Source organism: Callithrix jacchus, chromosome 16, assembly GCF_049354715.1.
Source record: "Callithrix jacchus isolate 240 chromosome 16, calJac240_pri, whole genome shotgun sequence".
Taxonomy (NCBI): Eukaryota; Metazoa; Chordata; class Mammalia; order Primates; family Cebidae; genus Callithrix; species Callithrix jacchus.
In genome coordinates this window covers 24,925,512-24,942,528 of record NC_133517.1, presented here as the reverse complement: position 1 = coordinate 24,942,528, position 17,017 = coordinate 24,925,512, and positions in this window count along the sequence as shown.

The following is a 17,017-nucleotide window of genomic DNA, read 5'->3' as shown; positions in this document are numbered from 1 at the left end:
TTCATGAGATCTGATGGGTTTATCAGAAGTTTCCACTTTTGCTTCTTCCTCATTCTCTCTTGCCACTGCCATGTAAGAAATGCCTTTAACCCTCTGCCATGATTGGAAGACCTTCCCCACCCATGTGGAACTGTAAGTCCAATTAAACCTCTTTTTCTTCCCAGTTTTGGATATGTCTTTATCAGCAGTGTGACAATGAATGAATACAGTAAAACGGTACCAGTAGAGTGGGACATGCTAAAAGGATACCCCAAAATGTGGAAGTGACTTTGGAACTGGGAAATAGGCAGAGGTTGGAACAGTTTGGAGGGCTCAGAAGAAGACAGGAAAATGTGGGAAAGTTTGGAACTTCCTAGAGACTTGTTGAATGGCTTTGACCAAAATGCTGATAGTGATATGGACAATAAGGTCCAGGCTGAAGTGGTCTCAGATGGAGATTAGGAGCTTGTTGGGAACTGGAGCAAAGGTGACCCTTGTTATGTTTTAGCAAAGAGACAGGCAACATTTTTTCCCTGACCTCGAGGTTCGTGGAACTTTGAACTTAAGAGAAATGATGTAGAGTATCTGGTGGAGGAAATCTAAGCTGCAAAACATTCAAGAGGTGACTTGGGCACTGTTAAAGGCATTCATTTTTAAAAGGGAAACAGAGCATAAAAGTTCAGAAAATTTGCAGCCTAACTATATGATAAAAATAAAAACCCATTTTCTGGGGAGAAATTAGAGCCAGCTGCAGAAATTTGCATAAGTAGCAAGTAACCTAATGTTAATCCCCAAGACCATGGACAAAATGTCTTCAGGCCATGTCAGAGACCTTCATGGCAGTCTCTCCTATCACAGGCCCAGAGGTGCAGAGGACCAGAGGACCAGAGGACCAGGGGAAAAATGTGGTTTTGTGGGCCAGGCCCAGGGTCCCCGTGCTGTGTGCAGCCTGGGGACTTGGTGCCCTGTGCCATAGCCACTTCATCCATGGCCAACAGGGTCCAACATATACCTCAGGCTGTGGCTTCAAAGGGTGGAAGCCCCGAGCCTTGGCAGCTTCCATGTGTTGAGCCTGTAGGTACACAGAAGTTAAGAATTGAGGTTTGGAAACTTCTGCCTAGATTTCAGAAGATTTATGGAAACTCCTGGATACCTAGGCAAAAGATTGCTGCATGAACTGGGCCCTCATGGAGAACCTCTGCTAGGGCAGTGCAGAAGAAAAATGTGGGGTTGGAGCCCACACACAGAGTCCCTAGTGAGGTGCTGCCTAGTGGAGCTTTGAGAAGAGGGCCACCATCCTCCAGACCCCAGAATGGTAGATCTACCAACAGCTTGCAGTGTGTACCTGGAAAAGCCACAGACACTCAACGCCAGCCCATGAAAGTAGCCAGGAGGGACAGAGCTGACCAAGACCATGGAAACCCATCTCTTACATCAGCGTAATGTGGATGCGAGAGCAGTAGTCAAAGGAGATCATTTTGGAACTTTACAATTTGACTGCCCTGCTGGCTTTTGGACTTGCCTGGGCCCTGTGACCTCTTTGTTTGGTCAATTTTTCCCATTTTGAATGGTTGCATTTACCCAATATCTGTACCCCCATCGTATCTAAGAAGTAACTAGCTGGCATTTGATTTTACAGGCTCATAGGCAGAAGGGACTTACCACTTCTCAGATGAGACTTTGGACTGTGTACTTCTAGGTTAATGCTGAAATGAGTCAAGGCTTTGGGGCACTGTTGGGAAGGCATGATTGGTTTTAAAATGTGAGGACATGAGATTTGGAGAGGCCAGGGCCAGAATTATATAGTTTGGCTGTGTTCCCACCAAGATCTCAATTTGAATTGTATCTCCCAGAATTCACACATGAATCATGGGGGCCAGTCTTTCCTGGGCAATTCTCATGACAGTGAACAAGTGGGTTTATCAGGGGTTTTTGCTTTTGCTTCTTCCTTGTTTTCTCTTGCCACCGCCATGTAGGAAGTGCCTTTTGCCTCCTGCCATGATTCTGAGGCATTCCCAGCCATGTGGAACTGTAAATCCAATTAAACCTTTTTTCTTCCCAGCCTTGGATTTGTCTTTATCAGCGGCATGAAATGAACTAATACAACCTCCTTAAACAAAATAATTATCAGCCAAGAATTTTGTATCCAGTAAAACTAAGCTTTATAAAGGAAGGAGAGATAAAATCTTTTTCAGACAAATAAATGCTGAGAGAATTCACCAAGCCAGCACCACAAAAAAATGTGAAAAGGAGTTCTAAATCTTGAAACAAAATCTTGAAATACACCAGAACAGAGCATCCTTGAAGCGTAAATTTCACAGGATCTATATAACAGTAACACAATGGGAAAAAAAGTGGGCAGCAACTCACATGATGAATAGAGTACCTTACATTTCAATACTAACGTTGAATATAAATGGCCTAAATGCTCCATTTAAAAGATACAGAATGGCATAATGAATAAAAATCCACCAACCAAGTATCTGTCATCTTGAAGAGACTCACCTAACACATAACGACTCACATAAACTTAAGGTAGAAAGGTGAAAAAATATATTCAATGCAAATAGAAACCAAAAGCAAGCAGGAGTAGCTATTCCTTCAGACAAAACAGACTATAAAGCAACAACAGTTTAAAAGACAAAGAGGGACATTATATAATGATAAAAGGAATAGTCCTACAAGGAAACATTACAATCCTAAATATATATGCACCTAACACTGGTGTTCCACATTTATAAAACAATTACTAACAAGCCTAAGAAATGAGATAGATGGCAACACAATAATAGTGGGGGTCTTAAATACTTGGCTGAAAGCACTAGACAGGTCATCAAGACAGAAAGCCAACAAAGAAACAATGAACTTAAACTACCCTAGAACAAATAGACTTAACAGATATTTACAAAATAGTCTACATAACAACTACAGAATATACATTCTTTTTATCAGCACATAGAACGTTCTCTAAGATTGACCAGATTATAATCCACAAAAAAAGTCTCAATACATTTGAGAAAATCAAAATTATATTAAATATTCTCTCAGACTACTGTGTAATAAAATTGAAAATTAAATTCAAAAGAAACCTTCAAAACTATACAAATATATGGAGATTAAATAGTATGCTCCTGAATGATCTTTGTGTCCACAATAAAATCAAGATAGAAATTAAAAAATTCTTTGAACTGAATGATAATAGTGATACAACCTATCATAACCTCTGGAGTGCAGCAAAACAATGCTAAGAGGAAATTTATGGCTTTAAATACCTATATCAACAAGCCTGAAAGAGCACAAATAGACAATCTAAGCTCAGACTTCAAGGAATTAGAGAAACAAGACCAAACCAAACCAAATCAAACCCAAACCTAACAGAAGAAAAGAAATGACATATCAGAGCAGAACTAAATGAAATTGAAATAAATAAATGCAAAGGATAAGTAAAACAAAAAGCTGTTTATTCAAAAACATAAACAAAATAAATATACCATTAGTAAGCTTGATCAAGAAAAGAAGAGAGAAGATCCAATTAAGGTCAATTAGAAATGAAATGGAGATTTTACAACCAATACCACAGAAATAAAAAAGATTATTCAAGGGTACAATGAATACCTTTATGCGCACAAACTAGAAAATCTAGAGGAAATGGATAAATTCCTGGAAAGATACAATGCTGCTAGATTAAACCAGCAAGAAATAGAAACTCTGACTAGACCAATAAGAAGTAGCCAGACTGAAACAGTAAGAAAAAAAAAAAATGCCACCAAAAAAAGTACTTGACCAGATGGATTCAGAATTAAATTCTATCAGACATTCAAACATTCAAAGAAGAATTGTTGCCAGTCCTACAGAAAATATTCCAAAAGTCAAAGATGGAATCCTCACTAAATCATTCTGAGGGAAGTATCACCCTAATACCAAAATCAGGAAAAGACGTAACAGCAACAAAAACCTACAGACAAATATTCCTAATGAACATAGATTCAAAAATCCTCAACAAAATACTAGTTAACCAAATCCAACAGCATATCAAAAGATAATCCACAATGATCAAGTAAGTTTCATACCAGGGATGCAGGGGTGGTTTAACATACACAAGTCAATAAATGTGATAAACCACATAAATAACATTAAAAACAAAAATCACATAATATCTCAATAGATGCAGGAAAAGCATTTGACAAAATCCAGCATCACTTTAAAACCCTCGGCAAAAATGGCATAAAAGGTACATACTTTATCGTTAAAAAGCCATCTATGACAAATCCATAGCCAACGGTATGCTGAATGGGAAAGAGTTGAAAGCATTTTGCCTGAGAACTAGAACAAGACAAAGATGCCCACTTTCACCACTTCTATTCAATATAGTACTGAAAGTCCTAGCCAGAGCAATCAGACAAGAGAAATAAATAAAGGGCAGCCAAATCAGTAAAGAGGAAGTCAACCTATTCCTGTTTACCAATGATATAATCATACACCTAGAAAATCCTAAAATCCAAAAAGCTCCTAGATTTGATGAATGAATTTAGTAAAATTTCAGGATATAAAATCAAGTACACAAACCAGTAGCATTGCTATATACCAACAGCGAGCAAGCTGAGAATCAAATCAATAACTGAATTCCTTTTACCATAGCTGCAAAAACAAACAAACAAAAAACAATACTTAGGACTACATCTAACTAAGGATGTGAAAGACCTCTACAAGGAAAACTACAAAACACTGCTGAAAGAAATCATAGATGACAGAAACAAATGAAAACACATCCCATGCTCATGGATGGTAGAATCAATATTGTGAAAATGACCTTACTGCCAAAAGCAATCTATAAATTAAATGCAATTCTCATAAAAATACCATCATCATTTTTTACATAATTAAAAAAATCCTAAAATTCATACAGAACCAAAAAATGAGCCTGCATAGCCAAAGCAAGACTAAGCAAAAAAGAACAAATAGGGAGGCATCACATTACCTGACTTCAAAGGATACTATAAGTCTACAGTTACCAAAACAGCATGGTACTGGTATAAAAATAGGCAGGTAGACCAACAGAACAGAATAGAGAACCCAGAAATAAGGCCAAATACTTACAACCAACTGATCTTTGATAAAGCAAACCAAAACATAGAGTGGGGAAATAACACCCTATTCAACAAATGGTGCTGGGATAATTGGCTAGCCACATGTAGATGAATGAAGCAGGTCTCCCTCTGTCTCCTTATACAAAAATCAACCCAGGGTGAATCTAAAACTTGAAACTGTAAAAATTCTAGAAGATAATCAGGAAAAAATCTTCTAGACACTGGCTTAGGCAAAGACTTCATGACCAAGAACCCAAAAGCAAATCCAACAAAGATGGAACTTTATTTAGCTAAAAAGCTTTTGTACAGCAAAAGAAATAAGCAAAGTAAACAGACAACTCATAGAGTGGAAGAAAATATTTTCAAACGTATTTGACAAAGGACTAATCTCACAAAAGATTAACATCCAGAATCTACAAAGAACTCAAACGAATCAGCCAAAAAAAAAAAGGCAAAATCAAATAATTCCATCAAAAAGTGAGCTAAAGACATGAATAGACAATTCTCAAAAGAAGATATACAAACGGCCACAAACATGAAAAAATGTTCAACATCACTGATTATCAGGGAAATGCAAATCAAAACCACGGTGTGATGCCACCTTACTCCTGCAAGAATGGCCATAATTAAAACAATGAAAAAAATAATAGATTTGGCATAGATGTGGTGAAAAGGGAACACTTTTAAGCTGTTGGTGGGAAAGTAAACTAGTACAACCATTATGAAAAATGGCATGGAGAGTCCTTAAAGAACTAAAAGCAGAACTACCATTTGATCCAGCAACCACACTGTTGAGTGTCTGCCCAGAGGAATAGAAGTCACTATGTGGAGAAGTCACTATGTGGAAAAGTCACTTGCACACGCATGTGTATAGCAGCACAATTTGCAACTGCAAAAATATAAAACCAGTGTAAATGCCCATCAACCAACAAGTGGATAAAGAAAATATGGTTAAATTCACAGCAACCTGGATGGCATTGGAGACCATCATTCTAAGTGAAGTAACCAGGAATGGAAAACCAAATGTCATATGTTCTCACTTAAAAGTGAAAGCTAAGCTATGAAGATGCGAAGGCATGAGAATGACATAATGGACTTGAGGACTGGGGGGAAGGGTGGGAGAAGGGTGAGGGATAAGAGACTACACATTGGGTACAGAGTACAATGCTTGGGTGATGACTGCACCAAAATCTAGAAATCACACTAAAGAGCCTAGCTATGTAACTAAACACTACCTTTCCCCACAAACCATTGTAAACCAAGTATTAATCTTTGGGTGATCACCTATAAAGTAAAGAAAAAAAATTTGATCCCTGATTTCTAATGCTATTTAATGTTTAAAAGCTGAAGAAAAAAAGAAAAGTTATCAGACAAGACTAAAAGCAAGCAGTCAGTGAGAAAAAAAAAGAGTTATCTCAGAAGTGAAGTTATGAAAGGGTTTCTAAAGGATGGCATAATCAACTGCGTTATGTTGTTGGAAAGGTTAGTAAAACAAACTGAGGACTGACTTGCCTTCATGGGTCTGGGTTTCCCCTCTCCTACTTAGAAACTCCCAGCCTTCCAAACTGGTGAAGCTACTTCTACCCTGTTAGGCAGCACCAGGAGTGATAGTAGCATCAGATAAAGCAGATGAGAATAACAGAACTAAGGGCCTGAAAACTGAACTGCTCTTGACATTATGGTCTACAGAAGGAGGCCAGGACCTTTTAATCAACATAAACAGGGTGACTCCTTGCTAAAATACAACATGTAAATAAGATCTAGAGTCTGCTAATATAACATACAGAATGCAAAGAAATCATGTCTCATACCTGAAGGAGAAAAGGCAATCAACACCAAAAGATAAGACTGATACTGAGATTAGTCAGATCTTGGAATTATTTGAAAGGATTTTAAAGCAGCCCACACAAACATACTTTAATGATTGATTATAAGTTATTCAGAAACAAATGAAAATGCATCCAGTCACAAAGTAGAAATTATAAAAGAAAAAAGAACCAAAAAATATAATAATGGAAAATTAAATTTGCTGAATGGACTTAATATTAGTGTGGATATGACAAAGGATAGAATCAGTGAATTTAAAGACATATCAATATAATTTATCCCAATCCAAGCAATGAGAATGCAGACTGTAAAATAAACAAACAAACAAACAAAAAATAGTACCTCCAACACCCATGGGACAAAATCAACAGATCCACTATGTCTTGTATTAAAAGCCCATAGGATGGGAGAAAATAAACCTGAAAGAGCATTCTAGGAAATAATGGCTGAAAACTTGCCAAATTTGGCAAAGACAATCCTGCAAATTCAAGAAGCTGAGTGATATCAAATAGTAGGAAGTCAAACCTGTGCCAAAACATATTAAAAAAAATGAAGTCAAAAAATCTTGAAAGCAGCCATAGAGAAACAATGCATTTGCTATAGAGAATACTAATTCAAGTGATGGTAAACTTTCATCTGAAAGCACAGAGGCCAAAAGTGCTAAAAGAAATGAACTTTCACCTCTCAATTCTACATTCAGCAAAACTGTACTTCAAAAATTAAGGCAAAATAAGACTTTTTCAGATGAAGGAAAACGAAAAGAACATGCTGCTAGCAGTTCTACTGTTAAAGGTTGACAAAAGGAAATTCTTAAAACAAAACGGAAATGGTAAAAGAACTTTGGAGCATCAGGAAAGGAGGAGGAATAAAGAGAAGTACAGCTACAGGTAATAGTCTATTCTTTTTTTCATGGGTTTTATAAACCATATTTTATGAATGAAACAAACAGTTTAATATCATCTGATACTCAAGACGATGATATTTAAAATGGCACAGGTAAAAGAAAGTGTTAAAATGTTGATACCAGTAGAGGAATTATTTGTCATACATATATACAGTGACACAAAGAGCAACCACTGTAAAATTAGAGAAGAAATACACACAGAAAATAGAAAAGCCAAGATAGAATCTAAAGAAATGTTCAAGTAATGTATTATAAGGAGTGAAAGACAGGAGAGAAAACAAATAGTTTTTTATAAAGTTAAAATTGGAAGTTTCTTGTAAAATCCAACATGTAATCATCTATAATCCAGCAATTACACTCCTACACATTTTCACATGTTTACATATAATTGTTCATAGCAACATTTTTATCCATAATTACCCCAAACTAGAAGCAGCTCAGATGTTTTTCAACAAATGAATGGTTAAAGAAACTATGTTGCACCCATCCCATAGAACACTACTCAGCAAAGAAAAGGAACAGACAATTGATACATGCAACAACTTGCCTGAATGTCTGGGATAAATTCCATCAATATAGCATTTTGAAATGAAAAAAATTGTCCAAAGGGAGAATGGATTTGTGGTTGAGAGATTAGGATCCAGGGGTCAGGTAGTAGCTGGAAGTGGAACAGAAGAGAGGTGGGTTTATTAAAGAGCCACACGAGGGATCCTTGTGGTGATACAGTTGTTCAGCATCTTGATTGTAATGGCAGATACACGAGCCTACACAAGTGCTAAAATTGTATACAACTACTTAGACATAAATGCACAAATGATTACTAGTAAAACTGGAGAAATGTGAATAAGATGGCTGATTGTATCAGTGCCAATATACTAGTTGTGGTTCTATACTACAGCATTGTGCAATATTACCACTGGAAAAAACTAGGTAAAGGGTACAGATGATCTCTCTCTATTTTTTTTTTACAACTGTATGTGAATCTATGAAAACCTAAAAAGTAAAAAATTAACAGTGTTAATACCAAGATGTTCAGAGTCTTAGTCAAGTATGCTTAACAATTCAGTCAAGGAGTCATAGAATTCATCCCAGTCCAGTGTTTCTGATGAGCTGACAGTTTTTCATCTTTAAATAAATATTTGAGAGTACACATGTGTATATTAAGACTGCATGAGCTTTCATTATTTTATGAGTGTCAAAATATTCTCTCTCTCTCCCCCCCGCTTAATGATAGCAGAAATAAAAGAGGGAAGAGAGAGAAATTAGTTTTCAAAGGGTTACTTTGGTGAGATTTGGAGTCCTGTTGATTTATAACTGAACTACAAAAACAACATAGAACAGACAAGGGCTGCTATTTAATAAGCAGCAGCCTGAGTGAGTTGAGCAAACAACCTCCATTTATTTCAAATGATCAACCAAACCAAGAATGGAGCAATGAGAGGATAAGCGTAATACATCAATTGAGTCACTGTCTCCATTTCTTCCCGGGAAAATGCAAAAAATACAAAATACACACACACTCAGAAGGATACAGTGAAATCCCTTCTGAGATGTCTTTCATTTCACTGGGAGACAGGATATGACCTAAATAGATTTTATGGCATTCTTAAAAAATAAAATTACCTTGAATAAGGACATGATATAAATCACAAATAGTATGTTCTGTGAAAATGTCATGAAGAAGAATGCCATAGCTGCAGATCTTTTGTCTAAAAATAAACAAGACAGCGATTACACATTGCCCTGCATAAAACACTGAGCAATTACAGTTGCATATGTTTTTCAAAGATTCCAACATATTCAGTATCATGCTTACAACACCTTTCCCAACATGAATACACCCCTACATGAAACAATCCATTAGTGCTTTCTTTAAGCCAGACTGCTTGGTAGACAAACTCTTAGAATCATCAGTCTTACTCAAAAAGGCATGTGTCTATGGAACAGTTTTTCTTTCTTTTCCCTCCTTTAGTGTCTTTGTCATGTGATAAAGTGATTATTCGCATGTATATCCACTCACTTTTATGTAGAGACTAGGCCTCTATCAAGTATCTCTTTGTTCATCCTAGTCAAAGTTTGGTCTCATTTGGCCTAACTTATCTTGTTCCCATAAAAAAAAAAAATAACCTTTACTGCTCTAATCTGTTTCCTATAAAAACGTATAATCCCATATTCCTGAAATCTCATTACTTTTCTAAGAAACATTTTCCTATTTCATTCTTAAATATCACTATTTCTGTATTAGTTTTCTAAGGCTGTTGCAGCAAATAGGGAAAACTGGGAGGTTTAAAGTGACTGAAATTTTTTCTCTCACCATTCTGGAGTCTAGTGGCTCCAAAATCAAGGTCTTGGCAGGGCCATGCTCCTCCTAAAGCCTCCTGGGAAAAGTCTTTCCTTGCCTCTTCTGTCTTCTAGCAGTTGTTGGCTGTTCTTGGTGGCAGAGGCACGACTCCAGTCTTTCTTTGCTTCCATTGTCCTATGGATTCTCTCTGTGAATCTGAGTCCAATTTTTCCTCTTCTTATAAAGACATTAGTCATTAGATTTGAGTCTACCCTAATTCAATATGTCTGAATTTTAATTTAATTACATCTGTAATGACCCTATTTCCAAATAAAGTAATATTCACACATACTGGACATACCTAACATATCAAGTTAGGACTTGAACATAATTTTGGGGGGAACACAGTTCAACCCACAACAATTGAGAAGATGTATCTTAACTCATGCTAGTAGATTACAATAAGAAAGATATGTATTAGCTAATAGTGTTCACATATAACTCTAAGATTAATAAAATATTTTCTGATTATAGTTTTCTTAATGTAATTAACAGAAAATATACACATGATTTTCAGCTTTTTACACTTATGAGGATATGCCAACTTGAATAGAGAAAAATTAAATCATGTTCACAGTTGAGTATAATTTATATAGTGTTTTGAATAATGAAGGATCTGTTTGATTCTGCATGGATGATTCCTGTGTATGATGCACATTTGAAAAGCACAAAAAGAAATCACCTTTGGCCGGGCGCAGTGGCTCACACTTGTAATCCCAGCACTTTGGGAGGCTGAGGTGAGTGGATCATCTGAGGTCAGGAGTTCAAGACCAGCCTGGCCAACATGGTGAAACCCCATCTCTGCTAAAAGTACAAAACTTAGTCAAGTGTGGTGGTAGGTGCCTGTAATCCCAGCTACTCAGGAGGCTGAGGCAGGAGAATTGCTTGAACCCAGAAGGTAGAGGTTTCAGTGAGCCAAGATTGCACCACTGCACTTCAGCCTGGACTACCAAAAAAAAAAAAAAAAAAAAGAAATTACCTTTTACCCTTTTTCTTCCAGCCATTTCCTTCCCTAGAAGCAATTATGGAATCAGTATTTTGTGAATCTTTCCAGAAATATTTTTGCACATACAAACTATCCATCTATCTTTTATCTATCTCTATTATCTATCTATTAAAAATCACAACACACAAATGGTAGCATAGTATCCACATTCTGCACCATTGTCTTTCATTTAATAAACAAAACTCACTTTTTATCCCTTAATCTCTAGAAACTGTCCTATTTCTTACGCTTTTTCTCAAAACACCGCAAGCAAGTCTTCTTTCCACATTGTTGCCCCGACTCCCTTACTCCACTCCACTGGAATTGCCTCCACCATCCGATAGCGATCCCTGCTCCACTGTCACTTTCCCTTCTTACCTTATCTTCCTATACATCACTTCTTCCTATTAATAATGATAATTTATGTATATTTGTTAATTGGTTCTCTCTCAACTAGAATGTAAGCTCCACAGTGCAGGGACACTGATTGTCTTAGTAGCTATTTTACTGCTATCAGCAATTTGATCATGAAAAATAGTATTTGTAGTTTTAATTTACATTTCTCCTAATATGAGTGGGGTGATCACCTTTTCATATGTTCAAGAGTTTTAACTTGCTATCTGTACATATTCTTTGTGTATTTTTAATTAGGTCTTGATTTTATTCTCATTGATTTATAGGAATTTTTATATATCAAGAAAACTCAGACTTTTTCCCCTCTGACCTGCTCTTCACCTCCATACCATAGTCCTTCTCCTCATTCCTCAGCTGGCTTCATTTGGATTTAAATATTCTTTGCTTTTCAAGCTCTCTCCAATTTCCATGCTTTTGAAATACCCTGTCCTTCTATTACAGAGTTCATAAATTAGGTGTAGGCATCATTGTCCCCATGGCGTCTTCCATTGCCCACCTTCATGCCAAAGTGGATATACCATTTACTCAGCCACTAGTATGAATGCTCAGTTTCCATAAAAAATGTTAATCCTATCTTCTATACTGTGTATCATTAAACCTATAAGTTTGCCAACAGCAACTTGGAATATTTATAAATCAGATTTATTGCCAGAAAATATAAGCTCACCTCTCTGCCCTTTCTGAAACCACTCATGTATCTTGTTTGGCATTTTTCATCCGAGAGCTTTGATCCAAATTAGCTAATCCCATTTAGCAACTTTTGGAGACCTTCGGGTGATAATATAATTGTAACTCTCTTGATAGCCATAACCCCTTTTAACTTTATATATGTAAGCGACTTATAGAAGTAGCATATAAACTTGTATAGCATCCAGTGGAGTACCTGCCACAGATATTTAAAAAATGAATAATGATATTCTGATGATAAAAGAATGAATTCTGTAAATGCTTTTCTCTTTTTTAACTTTTATTTTTAAGTTCATGGGTACTTATAAACCGGCAGGATGTGCAGGTTTGTTATAATACATAGGTAAACGTGTATGGGGAAATCGTATACAGATTACTTCATCAGACAGATACTAAGTCTAATACTCATTAGTTATTTTTCCTGATCCTCTCCCTCCTCCCACTTTCCACCCTCCGGTAGACCAAAGTGTGTGTTGCTCCCCTTTATGTGTCCATGTGTTCTCTTTATTTAGCTCCCACTTACAAGTGAGAACATGTGGTATTTGGTTTTCTGTTCTGATGTTTGCTGAAGGTAATGGATTCCAAGTTCGTTCATGTCCCTGCAAAGGACATAATCTTGTTCCTTTTTGTGGCTGCATAGTAGTTCACAGTGTACATGTACCATATTTTCTTTATCCAATCTGTTGTCAATGGGCATTTAGGTTGATTACATGTCTTTGTTATTGTGAATAGTGCTGCAATGAACGTTCACATCCATGTGCTTTTATGGTAGAATAAATTGTATTCCTCTGGGTAGATACCTGATGATGGACTTGCTGGGTTGAACGTTAGTTCTGCTTTTAGCTCTTTGAAGAATTCCCATACTGCTTTCCATAATGGTTAAACTAATTTACACTCCCATCAACAATGTATATAAGTATTTTCTCTACAACCTCACCAACATCTGTTTTTTTCCTTTTTAATAATAGGCATTCTGACTGGTGTGTGATGGTATCTCATTGTGGTAATGATTTACATTTCTCTAATGATCAGTGATATTGAGCTTTTTTCAGAGTTAGCTGCATATACGACTTTGCTAAGGATGATGGCCTCCAGCTCCAGCTTTTCTCAAATTAAGAAGCTCTTAAATACAGAACGTTGTTGAAACAATAAAATGTAGCATAATTTTTCAAAAAATAGTAAAATGATGAAATAGCTACTGTACATAGTTCTCAGCTTTAACACAAATGGATAACATGCGAAGTGTTTGTTTAATGTTAAGTTGTATTAGGTAATATCTGCAGTTCAGGGTAGATTTAATTCCAGATTTGCTATTTCAAATGTAGCAATTATAGATTTTCTTTTACTATCTTCTCTTTATTATAAGAAATAGATTATTCATTTAAATTGCAAAATTATATAAACAAATGGAACCCCTTATACATAATATGCTTGTGAATAAGAAGCATAGGTGAGTATAGTCATGTACGAGTTCAGATGGAAGGGAAAGCTCACAAATCATAATGTTATTGTAACATTTCTGGTAGAATGTGGCATTTGGAGGGCAAAATTTAATCAAACACTCTGTATAACTTCAAAAGTTTTACATTTTAGCTGACATTTGAATATATTAGACAATGTAAAAAAAACTTTCCATTTTAAACTCAGTATGTTGTAGTAAACAACAAATATACATAACATTACACCAAAAACTGACATTACATCAGTATAGTAAAAGTCTGGATTGGGTTTTGTTGAAATTTGACAAAGCTTGAAGAGATTACATTAAAAGTAGAAAATTTCAAGTAAATTAAAAGTTTTTAAATGGCTCTATCCCAGTGTCATTTTAAAAAATAATTCAATTAATTCATTATTGAGTACCTATGATATATGCCAAGATTGTTTTGGATGCTAGAATGAATAAATGGATGTTAATAGTTCAATATGCTAACTAGTTCTTTGAACTAAGCTTTTCAGGTTTTTATAAGACACTTATTTTTATGTAGAAAGTACCTGACCACTTATCTAGAATATTTCAGAATGTTCTGCATTCTGCCTACCTATTTTTTTTTTGTTTTATTTTAAAAACTCAGGTCAATTCTATCTAGCTCCTTCTGTAGAACCTTTTATGATCCCTTTGGCACGAGGCTTTGCACATAGTAGATGACCAATAAGTACTTGTTAGTTTAATATCAATGATGGAAACAGCATTCAAAATATACTAAAAATATGCCTTCGAACGCATTCATTTTTATGAAAGACTAAACATATAAATCTAGTACTATATGGTAAATAAAAGTCTGATAGAAGGTGGAAATATGGAAACATTCCCCTAACTAAGGAGTTCTATAATTCAATAAATATAGACAAATAAATAAGCCATTAAGGATAGGCATATTTCAACATAAAAGTTTACATGATTGCAAGAGTCAAATCTGTCTTGAGTCATGTTGGCTGACTTAGCAAATGAAAATACAGGCCACTCAGTTAAATTTGAATTTCAGATCAACAACAAATACTTTTTTTTTGGTAAAAGAATGGTGTTGTTTATCTGAAATTTAAATTTACCTAGGAATCTTGTATTTTGTCCGGCAATCCTAATCTTGAGGTGTAGTTCTGTCCTGATTCATTCCGAAGGCCAACATTGGGTTTTCTAGTGGAGAAGTCAGTGGGCACACTGCCACTTTGTGGCAGCCAAGAGCAACGACATTACTGCTTTTGGGAGAGAAGAGGTGATAGTTCAGTAATTAGAATTTTATTTCCAGTGTGCATAACATATCAGACACCAAGATAAACTAAAGTGGCCTTTAAAGAAAGAAGTATGGAAATCACCATGCTTATCACAGATCACATTGGTTTTGGTTGGCCTGATGGCAAGATTTATCTCCGTTCTGAAGAATTGATATGCCAACATTTCTAGATAAGGTTTGGAGAAATGAGAGGATGACTTTACCAGTGAATACTGCCAGAAACAATATGTGAACTATTCTCATATGACCAGCAGTAATGATAAGAAACTGCGTATAAGAACATGATGGTATGAACTGTCAACACAATTCTGCTTTTATTTAGCACTATCAAGCCAACATTTGTTTTTACAAGACGTCCAATGTAGTCGTTTTTACCAGTAAGAAGGCGAAAGGATAAATTAATTTCCTCAAGGTTGCACATCTGATCAATAATAGAGTTGGAGGGATGTAAAAACTCCCTACCTTCCAACCCTTGAAGGCTTTTATTAACTCAGAATCACTATTGTTTTCTGAAATGAGTCTCTTTCAAGACCTTTAAAATATTATTTCAGAAATACTAGCCATACATGTGGAAGTAATAATCTTGTGATAATTTAAGGCATCCTTGTAGAAACTAAAGAAATCCCAAGTGAAAAATTCTCAGATATCTTCGGAATCTCCAAAGCAAACAGAACCTTTAACAATTTACCTTCTGTTGTTCCCTTATCTTCTTACTGAATCATTTACTTTATATATATTTTTAAGAATAAATATTCTTGAGATATAGTTATTTTTTAAATCCACACAAGAATATATTTAAAAGTTAATTGACAATAAGCTATCAAACATGTATTTACTAATACTATAAAAAGTATTTTAATTAATCCTTAATTTTGTGTGGCTACATTTAAACACTCAAACCTTGACAGTAAACAGAGGTAGAAAGTAGAGGATCACATACACACCAAGTCATTATTTTCATTTGTATTAGAAACTGTAACATGTATAATCTATGGCAAAGTATTTGAAGCTATTTTTACCTTGAAAAAGAAAAAATTATGGGCTTACTAATTGTCAAGCAGAGTCAAACGTTGGTTGATTTTCCAGAAGCCACTATTGGCTATAATACTTTATTGAGAGTGTTTCAGTTAATCTTGATGGACAATTACCAAATGAATCAAAATTTCAGCAATTTGTCTCAGACAGTAGACAATTAGAAAAATATGTATACGTTAAATTATTGAGTTTAGCAGTCTGCCACTTATGCCATGTAATTCTGTGATGGAGGAAGCAGAGCAAGGTCATGCTGGCCTTAACCACTTGCTGGCAGAACTGCCGACCTTACACAGGCCTTTAACAGTGAACTGGATGTTCCAGAAAATAAGTAGTTAGTATGGAAAAGAGATAATATGAGGCTGGGTGGGAAATGAGCATGAACAGATTCTGCTACACTCATGCAAATTCTTTTGGCATATTTGCATGATTTATAGTACGTGAAGAGATAGTCAGAATGAATTCAGACAAAATCAGTACCATGCAGAATGCTTTACTAAAATACAGGTTTGTCTCACAAAATAAGTTGGTGGTGATATTGGAAAGTGAGCATTTCTATTTTCCCAGTAGCTGACATAATCTCAGGACTTCTTGTGCTGCCTTTGTCCATGGAAATAGAGCAATTTCTAGGGCCTAGGTTTTCTTTATGCATTTCTATATAAGTACAAATGTGTGCTGCGATTATTCTGTCATTTATTTTGCTTACATGTTTGCTCTTTCGTCACCCCTCTGCAATGCATCTTCTACCTTTTTGGTGTGTCTGAATAGTATCCAGTTCCATTCTAATCACTTTCTTCCCATTCTTAATCCAAATGATGTCATAGCATAGTTTATTTATACAGAATTTCTCTGAAAACTCATGCAACAAGCCATGGTAACTATCCTGTCTTTGGCAATGAAAAAAACATGAATATATGAGCAATGTTAATAATTAGCAGACACCCAAGTCACTTTATTTTTATGTATTTATTTTTTGAGATAGATCTTGCTCTATTGCCTAGGCTGGAGTGAAGTGTGATTACAGTTCATATG